This window comes from Limulus polyphemus, unplaced genomic scaffold (assembly GCF_000517525.1).
Source record: "Limulus polyphemus unplaced genomic scaffold, Limulus_polyphemus-2.1.2 Scaffold1499, whole genome shotgun sequence".
Taxonomy (NCBI): Eukaryota; Metazoa; Arthropoda; class Merostomata; order Xiphosura; family Limulidae; genus Limulus; species Limulus polyphemus.
Window position 1 is genome coordinate 147,776 of NW_013667109.1, and position 11,118 is coordinate 158,893.

General features: G+C 33.1%; 1 long non-coding RNA gene across 2 annotated transcripts in view; it reads left to right on the forward strand.

Moving 5' to 3' along the window:
- Positions 1 to 7,477, forward strand: part of LOC111086863 — a 14,499-nt gene extending 7,022 nt beyond the window's left edge. For both annotated transcript variants that reach the window (XR_002611591.1, XR_002611590.1), the window contains one exon: positions 4,391 to 7,477. This is a non-coding gene — a long non-coding RNA (uncharacterized LOC111086863). The remainder of the gene's footprint in view (positions 1 to 4,390) is intronic.
- Positions 7,478 to 11,118: the final 3,641 nt, after the last annotated feature.

Below are 11,118 nucleotides of genomic sequence, written 5' to 3' on the forward strand. Positions count from 1 at the left end.
GGAATAGTGTGAAACTGCTCATCAACAGCTGAACGAACAAGCAGTATGTGTTCCAGTGGAATGGTTTTGTCAAGTCAGTTTGTTCAATCTCAACAAATTATGCTTTTAAATTGATTAGATAATTTTAGTTTGAGTGTTATGATGAGTTTGAAATTTAGTTTAGTAAAAAGTTAATTTTTCTAATATTCTAGTATTAGAAATTGCTTTATCTCTGCTAATATATGTCATCTGTATTTATGTGTTGTGTAGTTTTTGTATACTGTTTGTAGATTTGTTTGCAAACAAAGATACCAAAATAATGAATTTCAAGTACTAATTTGTCCACCTAGTGGCACGGAGGTAAGCTTCCACAGTCCTTGTGGAGAACAGAAGCAGGTAGCTCATTGTGCATCTTTGGCCAAGAAACAAAAACAAACCATCTAATAATGTAATAAATGTATTACATTTGCTGATTAACTGAACTGATATGCAAATTACATTTTGAAGTTTAACAATAATTACAAAATGTATATAAAGTATTTGAATAATATCTAGATAAAGATGAGACAAATAGTAGTTTTGATTCGATTTTGGATATTTTAGAATCGGATAGCACATGTGGCCATATTTATTGAATATGGGCCACATACATGAGCCACCATTTCATTTTACTGTAGTATTAAACTAGTTACTTTGTCATTGTTTTTCTGAAAGATCATAAGGATTTAGATTTACACAACAATATACAGTTCCACATGAGTGAGTGGCCATTATAAGCCCTTTAAGGGAATGTGGCACCTGGTGGTGTGACACAATGCTTTACACACCTGATCACCCACTAAGATTGTTATTTGAATTGTGCTTATTTAAAATACATGATGACTGTGTATTACGACAAGCAGGGCTCCCACTCTTTAACCCCTTTCTGTGTTAGGCTTTAATGCAAATCAATTTGGACAAATAATTTAAAATATGTTGAGAAATTGTTTTCCCAGATTAACTTGGGCAAATATGTTTTTCAAGGGATCATGGCACCCGAATTATTTTGGGCAAATCACAGAAGGGGGTTATTACTGCAAAACATGCTACTATGCTTAGAAGCTAGAAGAAAGTTCCAGTAGACTAGTTGGCACCATACCTGTTACATTGGGAAAATATTGTATCCGTATGGACAAGAGATTCATGAAAAGTATCTATTTGTAGTATCTAGACACCAAAATATCTAACTAATTGAACATTGCAGATGTTTAGATATATAATATGCTTATATATAATTGATGGGAGAAAGAAATATGGCTAACCAATTTTAAATTACATACACACACCCCAAAAAAAGAAAAAAAAACTGAAAGAATTCAGTATAATAAAGTAACTTCAGAAAGTAACAACACATTATACTGCTTTGATTTTCAGAACTTAAGAAACAAAAGTTTAAGTTTCATAAAAATAAAATATATTTGGAGTAAAAAAAAAAATTTAAATATGAAATTACTACTAAGTTCTGTAATTGAGGAGAACACAATTTCCCTTATTAACAGAAAGAATCACTCGCTTCTCAATAGAAAAAACTAAAACTCTGACTGTGAAATGCCTGATTGTGAAAACATGCATGTGTCAGTAAATTTCAAGAGTTTCTCTTGTTAATTTTTTACAACTCTAGTAACTTAGTACAGTGTATCATCTTTTTGTTGTTGGTTTTTTCTCAAATTGTTTGTATCTTATATTAATATATCATGTAAGCAAGAACCTATGAATGATCTGCATTATTCACCTGCCTTTTACAGATTTTATAATGATGCTACTAGTGTCTTGATGTAGGTAGAAAATATAATATTTGTGGACAACAAAATTTTTGTGCATTGAGGATATTTTTATGATTTGTACACAAGCTTAAAAGCGTTAATGAAAGATTATTTCCCGATTAGTAATATTATTTCCTAGCTGAACTTGTGTATGCGTCAAACAAATTGTGTAATCATGTCGTTATCTAGAATTTCACCATTAAACGTGTGATTAATAATGACCTCATACAATGAAAGTTGAGGATTTTGTTACATCTCTAGTTATTAATAATTTTGATAGGATATATGATTGTTGTTGTAATGCTAAAATTTAGATTTATTAAAACAAAAAGGACATGGAAAATGGATTTTTATCATTTAAGATAATTTTGTAATCTACTGTTAAGTATTTATGATTCTTCAAAATCACTTAAGTGGGCTACTGTGTTACTTTGATATCAGAACTAAAATATTTTTTCCTTTGTATATAAACTTTTATTTCTAACTGATAAAACAAATTTTTTGTTATACTAATGACACTTTTGAATAACTTAGTGAATAAATTCTGCTTTTAAATTTTAACTGGGCTTGGCATGGCTTGCTGGTAAGGACATTTCACTCGCAGTCTGCAGGTTGCGGGATAGAAATCCATCATCAAGCATGCTCATCCATTCAGCTGTGGGGGCATTAAAATGTAATAGTCTCTCACTTCAAAATTTGGGATTGCTCGTGCAGTTCACCCACGAGTAGCTTTGAGTGAGATTCAACAAACAGAAGTAAATTTTTATTACTTATGTATATTTCACACATTGTTTTTCAAAATTAACCCCAAATTAAAGATTCTGGAGAATTTCAAAACACTTTTACTGCTTTAAGAGTATGTTATTGATCTGATAATTAAACAGTATTTTTGTTGCCTGGCAATAAGTCAGTCTTTTGTCAGTTTCTTTTAATTAGTAAACTATTGAGAAAAAGAAAAACTTGAACAATTGCTATAACACCTTATTTCAACCCTATAGATTAGGACTGATGATATTTTAGTAGTCTTTTTCTTCAACTGTCATTTATCATCCCTTCTCTACTTGTTTCAAATCTTTTTACCTTCTACTTTGATGCATATTCTGCAATCTTTTTCAGATCATGAAATTCTCGTCTTAATTTTGTTGATGATTATTCCAAGTCCATAGTCTTTCCTGTTATCAATAAGCCAATTAAGTAACAATTGTGTGTCTTCTTCAGATTCGTCTGCAAATGCTGTATAATCATCTATTATTACAGAAATTCTGGTTTTGTTAACATTGATTCATCCTGTATTAATAATTACCTCTTTCCTCAACTACTAGGCATACAAATTATATAATGTCAGTGATAGCACACACATCCTTGTTTTATACCTTATGGAAAACCAACTACTTAATTCTCTGTCAATTAATCCAATATAAATTCTTCATCATTTTGATATCTCCCTAATCTGCGGCCTGATCTCCATTAACTTCTCATGGTTAACCTTGTCAAAGCTTTTTCAAAGTCTGTTAATCATACCTAAAGATTTCTTTGCACTTTTGTGGCTCTTTCATTTAACATCCTAAGACTGAATATGCTCTATCACATTACCTGACCTCTTTTAAAACCATTCTGATCTTCTTACAGCTCATTCTCAATCACGTTTCTCTGATCAAGCTGATAATTTTGTATTAGCCACACTCCATAACTTCAGGTTTCTTTGGAATTGACACAAAAAACAGACATTTTAAAGTCTATCCTCTATAAAACAAGTTACAAGTTGCATTTTTAATTCCTAGAATTTTCATGTCCCCTAAATATTGTGCTGGAATCTTGTCTGTGCCACAAACGTTTCAAATTTTTAAACTTCTAATAACTTTCAGTAACTCCCTTTCCATAATTGATAAACCATTGTTAATTGGTTCTACCATTTTTTTTTACGTCATTATAAAATTTACATGCTCCACCAATCTGTTCTTAACATCTTCAACTTAAAAATATGTCTAGTCATCCTTACTTTTGATGGCTCCAGTGAAAGATGGGTTAGATATTTTATTCAATTCTTTTTATTCTTCAGTGTCTTTCTTGCAAGTTACTCAGTTATCTGGGCTAAGGTCATTTAGCTATAAAGTGAACCATATTTTTAGACCTTTTATGCAGGAAAAAAAATTATTCTTATTTTGTATTAACTAAAAGTTTGTTATTTACTCATTTCTTCCCATTTTGTTTAAGTGATTGTTTTACTTGAATGACCAATATTTCTACACCAGTGTAAGTTTTCTCATTGTTAATTGTTTCTCAGTTGTTAAGAACTTAAGCTACAAACCGTATGTACAGAAAATAAAAAAAAAATAATAATTTTACTCTGTTAGTAAAAGGTGTCAGTGTATCATGTAATGTGAAGTTTGTTTTATAAATTTGTATCTATAATTCTTTTTGAAGTAAAATTTAATATAAATGTATGTTATATATTTAAGGTTACAATACAATATACATAGCAGTCCTCTGTATTGATTAATTGCCATAACTATAGTTTGGTACTTACAAGTTGTGTATGTTACAGTTACTAAAGTCATTAACGATGACCGAGCAAAAGATTTATGTTTATCCTCCTCATCCACTCGTAGGAGGCAAGTTCATTTGTCACCTTTGTAATGAAGAGTTTGCGTGGGCTTCGGGATTGAATAGACATAAACGAACTGTTCATGGAAAGAAGCAAGTTTTTGAATGTTCGCTCTGTGGAAAAGTCTATCATCACCCAGAAAGTTATTCCAAGCATAGACGAACAGTGCATCAAATATTTGGGCACCATCTTCGCACAAGCTATTTCTAGATGAGCAAAATTGTGTAGTTTGAGATACTAATTATTCTTGTAAATGTAGACTTCAAAATGACCATTAATAAAAGTTTCCCAAAGAATTATGTCTGTGGCCTTTACATCTAAAATAACCTGTTACAAATTTTTCATGGTTAAACAATGCTAGTACACTAGGTGAGTAAGTTTTTTGACTGTATTATGATAAGAATTTATTAATTTCAGTTCTGTGCTCAATAAAATATTTTTATAATTATAACAACCCTCTTCTTTCTGTAGGTTGTTATAATTTAAATATGTTTTTTAAATACGTGATCTTGAATCCAATATAGAAAAGCCTTGGTCTAAAAAAATTTAGGACTGATAATTCATGCAGCTTTAAAAGCATCATTAATTAATTTTTATGTTTTTTTTGTTATTGATTTTCAGTTAGTTCCAATGTTAGTTTATATTTTAAACTAGCAGTTTAGAAACATCATCATAAGTGTTCAGCTCTCAAAGTTTTTGAAACTAATAAAATGTTTCTTGGATTTTTTACCATTAATAGAAAAATAGTAATAGTAGCAGTAAGTTTCATCATTGTATTTAAATTAGATTATAAGAGTTTTTTTTTAATTTCTAAAGCATTCTTATTATTATTTCTTAGTAAAATCATCCCCTCATGGATCAGTGGTACAATCTGGGGATCAATTCCCCATGTTCTAAAGAGTACAGATACTTATTGTGTAACTTTGTACTAAAAACAACCAAACAGAAACCTAATGAAATCTAATGATTGCAATAAACTGTTACTTGATAATTTTTAAAAGCAAATTTTTTTTTATACTGCACTTGTAGAAATAGTTTTTTTGATCTAATACCTGTCATAGTTTAAATACAATACACAGTAAACAAATAATAGTTATACTACAAGGAAAAGTGTCTAAATATGAAAACTACCATTGTTTATAAAATGAATTTGTTGTGTGTGAATATTCTGTAAATGAAAGTTATTCAACAAAACAATGTTTCATTACATAATTTTGGTTTTAAGAAAAATCACAGAGGAAAGTGTACAGCTGAAATTTGTTTCACTGGATTTTGTACAAAACTTGAGTATACGAATCTAATCATATAATGCAGGAACAGGACACAGCCTTGAAAATTGGGAAATATTTTTAATGTTTTAAAACTATTAGATATAACATTACATTTTTTATTGATTAATTTATATAAAAGAAAAATCACATTTCTCATTGTGGGACTATAGGTGCATGGTATAAAGGTTATGGTCAAAGTTCACTATTTCATTACAGTAGCCCAAGAGTTGGCTGTGAGTATTCTTGACCAGCTCCTCTCTCTTTTAGGTTAAAAATTATAGATAATTAATGTAGGTAGCCCTTGTTTGGATATCTGAAACAAATATTTATTGTAATTTTGTATCTAAGTATACCTAAGAAAATGTATGTTACCGACCTGAAACTAGAATTAGAGATGCAGTATCATCCTATACCTTTTAAACCAGGATTAAAGATCTTGTGCTGTTAGTTATACAGAAACAGAATCAAGGTTTGAAGAAAGAATTCTGTTAGTTTTTCAGTTCTGAGCCTATACATATGCAAATGGTTGGTCACGTAGCTGTGAAGCCAGGAATTGAACAGTAGTTTTGTAAAGCGGAAGCCAAGGTTTGACGTAGTATGATGGTTAGTCCTACAGGCCTGAAACTAGAGTTTAAAGCAGAGTTTGTCAACCTATTTGTGCTCAAGACACTCCTATACGTAGTCTACAATTTCCACATCACCCTTAACACTTTGCGAACCAGTTGACAGTGGCATGTCGGGGGGGGGGGGGTATATGAAATATGGGAGCTTTAATTTTTCTTTTAGTACACATAAAACTTTTCAAATATGTGATGTAGTAATTTATATATACATTTGTTTACAATATTTTACCGAAATTACACAACACCCCTAGAGTTTAAAAAACACTGGTGTAAAAAATGGGACTTTAATTGAACAATTACTTGTTTTTAAGATTTATTTACATTTTGAAAAGTAGTACTTATTAGTAGAGGTTTAATTTTATTAGTTCAAAATTGCATGTTACAGTGTATTCAGTTATTTAACACAAAAACAAACACTGTAGGAAATCCACAGTATATTTTATTTTGTGGATACTTATGGTTTCATTAACTGTTATATTATGTAGCTGTGTGTATCTAAAATTCAGCGTAGTGATATATGTATATTAAATAGTGCCGTTTCCAAATCAGAACCTTTTTCTGCTCCCAGAGGTTTTGAATCAAGCATGAAATAAAAATAACGAGACCCAAAAGGGAAGGATTAGCATTAAAAAAATCATTTTTTTCATTAATTTGATGTGATTATGAAGGGTGGAAAACAAAACTCTTCTTTCATTACTTTTATATGATTATTTCTTCATTTATCCACAGGTAAACGAACAAGTTGCCCGTTTTGTCAAACAGAATTTTCCTGTTCTTCAGCTATGAGGAGACACGTGAGGATCCTTCATGGAGAAAGAAGCATTTCTCGTTGTTTTCTTTGTGAAAAAGTCTACAGCCATCCAGAAAGTTTGACTAAGCACTTAAGAATGTCACATGGTGTTTACCATGGTGGACAGCGCCATCAAGTAGACCCAAGCAGACTTGTATAACTGAAGAGTTATTTGTTTTTCTTACATCAGGTGAAAGTAAATATATGTAATAATTAGTAAAGCCAGAAAATTGTAACCATGATTTAAATGCCAAGTAAGAAAATATAATTGCTTATTACATGAACGTTACTTTTCTTCCTTCTGACTTACAGTATTTATATTTGTATAAAGCTTAAAACAAAGAGATTTCCAGTTATTTTTCTGATTAAATCAAGTCCTGTTTATTTTGACATTATGGCCAACAGAATCCAGTTTCTCTGTAAACTTTTGGGTCAGAATATTTTCTGTGTACACTAAAAAATGTAGATCACTTTATAGTCTCCAGTGGTGGTTGTCAAAAAGATAGAAGGAATGTCAAAGCTTTGTGTGAACCTTGGACAGCTGAAAGGAATGTCAAAGCTTTGTGTGAACTTTGGACAGTTGAAAGGAATGTCAAAGCTTTGTGTGAACCTTGGACAGTTGAAAGGAATGTCAAAGCTTTGTGTGAACCTTGGACAGTTGAAAGGAATGTCAAAGCTTTGTGTGAACTTTGGACAGTTGAAAGGAATGTCAAAGCTTTGTGTGAACTTTGGACAGTTGAAACTTGGCGATGCACATCAACACATTTCCTTTACAATAAGTAGACAAATTTCTAGATACATTAAAAAGCACCTGCTGGTTTAGCATGTTAGACCTGAATTCTTGGTATTGGCAAATGGAACTGGATGATGAAAGTAGACTTAAGAGTGATTTCATCTTTCAAGAAGAATGTATTAATTCTACATCATGCCATTTGATCTGAAATACCCCCCACAAGTTCTGAACAGTTGATGTAACTTATTCTGAGAGGGCTGCAATGAGAGAGATGTTTTAAGCACCAGTGTTGGCATATCCTCATCAAGATTGTTCATCCTGGATGTAGATAGCACAATCTTGTTACAGGTGTAGGACAGAGTGGAGTGCATGACTGCATATGCTGAGCTTACCTGAATGCTGACACTGTATGATATAATAAAAACTACTTGCAGCTGTAACTATATTAGATATTACTTCCACTTCTTGTATGGTAGAGAGTTCATCCTTCAAATGGACCATATTCGATGACGAGGAACCAACTTTGAGACTAATAATGGCTGTAGACGGCTTGAATGGGTAATGAAGAAAAACTTTAATATAAGTTTAACACAACAGCAAATGTACAACGTTTCGACAAGGTTTTGTCGTCATCAAAACCTTGTCGAAACGTTGTACATTTGCTCTTTTTATAGATTGATTAGGTCGACTATTCCATGATGAGTAAAGTGGAAAGTGTAGAGGACGACGTTTGGAAATTTGTTGTGATTGGTTGTTTATCCTTGGTTCTGATTGGTGGAGTGTATTCATGACGTATGTCTTCAGTTTTTGTGATGGTTACCGCTTTCATACTGTAGAAATAAGAGAGCAATTCTGCTATGTTAGTAAAAAAACTGGATACCTAAAAAACAACAATACTTCCGAACAGTTAGCAAATCTCCTGAACAGTTAATACTCATATGTAGTTTAATTATACTCCCGAATAAATAACAATACTTCCGAACACTTAACAATACACCCAAGCAGTTAACGAATAATCTCCAACGCTTAATGGCCTGGCATGTCCTGATAGTTAGGGTGCTCGACTCGCAATCTGTGGGTCACGGGATCGAAACATCTCGTCGAATATGCTTGTCCTTTTGGCCGTAGGGGTATTATAATGTGACGGTCAATTTCATTATTTGTTGGTAAAGAGTAACCCAAGAGTTGGCGGTGAGTTGTGTTGACTAGATTCCTCTAGTCTATTAATCCAAAATTAGGGACGGCTAGCGCAGATAGTCCTCGTGTAACTTTGCGAGAAATTCAACAAACAAACTAACAGTTAATGGTTACTCCAGATCACTTAACGAAACTTCCAAACAATTATTAGGCCTAAATACTCCAGAACAGTTACTGATATTCCCGAACAATATACGAATACTTTCGAAAAATTAATAAAATTCCGAACAGATAATGATAACGTTAGGCCTAATATAGGTTACCTGGCCTCTTTGAATGAATAAAGACATCTTGCCAGTAGAACCTAATACAGACTTTCTTTGGGGAGAAACTTAGAATAAATTAGTGACCATTTCTGTCGCCGAAATTTTTTTCTTAAAGGATCAATAAAATGAATTAATTACTCAGTCAGTCGTGCGAAGATTTGCGGGAGCCTTTCTTGGCATTTTGAGGAGTTTTAAAAAAAAATCTATGTTTGCTGACCCATGCCTTCCATTTCTCATCTAATTAAAATCGCAAAAATTATAAGGATGTCTAGTTATAATTATTTTTGGTAAATCTTATCTTATTTAATCGAAAATACATTAGCGAAAATGATAACTAATGAAGAAACAACACCAAGCGGGTTCGGGGAAAAATATGGCCACACAAATCTTGAGATAAAGTATAATGTTACTTGTCATACACAACTAGAAACCGGGTTTCGATACCCGTGGTGGGCAGAGCACAGATAGTCCTTCCTGCTTAACTACAAACAAATCTTTACTGTAATTGGACATGATTAAAACTTTTCGACATCCATACTTCTGCCCCCCCCCCCCAGTGGCATAGCAGTATGTCTGCGAATTTACAACGCTAGAATCCGGGTTTCGATACCCGTGGTGGGCAGGGCACAGATAGCCCTTTGTGTAGCTTTGTGCTTAACTACAAACAAATCTTTAGTGTAATTGGACATGATCAAAACTGTTCGACATCCAAACTTCTGTCCCCCTCCCAGTGTCACAGCGGTATGTCTGCGAACTTACAACGCTAGAATACGGGTTTCGATACCCGTGGTGGGCAGGGCACAGATAGCCCTTTGTGTAGCTTTGTGTTTAACTACAAACAAATCTTCAGAGTAATTGGACATGATTAAAACTGTTCGACATCCATACTTCTGCCTCTGATCTTCCGCTATTCCAAACTCTCTTTTACCCCTACTGAAAGTTATCAATATATTTAACATGAAATACGTTTAGTTCTAAGTCGTTGGGACCTGGCATGGCCTGGTGGTTAAGGAGCTCGACTCACAATCTGAGGGTCACGCGTTCGAATCCTCATCATCGAACATGCTCCCCCTTTCAGCAGTGGGGGGCGTTATAAGTGATGGTCAATCCCACTATTCGTTGATAAAAGAGTTGGCGATAGGTGGCGTATTCCCTCTAGTGTTTCACTGCTAAATTATGGGCGACGAGCACATCTAGCCCTCGTATAGCTTTCCGTGAAATTCAAAGCGAACAAATCAATCTAAAATTTTTGATATGTGAATAGGTTTTGATAAATAAGGTTAACTATTTCTGTTTTTAATTTATATCCAACTCAATACTCTTCCTGACTTAACGACTGTTAGTTAAAACTTGACCAGCATCTTCCCAACTGTGGGTTAAAACCTGAATAACGTATTATCGACCACTAGTTAAAACTTCACTGAAATGGTTCAGACTGTGGGTTAAAACCGGACTAACATATTATCGACCACTAATGAAAACTTCACTGACATGGTTCAGACTGTGGGTTAAAACCTGACTAACATATTATCAACCACTAGTTAAAACTTCACTGACATGGTCCAGACTGTGGGTTAAAACCTGACTAACATATTATCGACCACTAGTTAAAACTTCGCTGACATGGTCCAGACTGTGGGTTAAAACCTGACTAACATATTATCAACCACTAGTTAAAACTTCACTGACATGGTCCAGACTGTGGGTTAAAACCTGACTAACATATTATCAACCACTAGTTAAAACTTCACTGACATGGTCCAGACTGTGGGTTAAAACCTGAGTATCATATTATCAACCACTAGTTAAAACTTCACTGACATGGTCCAGACTGTGGGTTAAAACCTGAGTA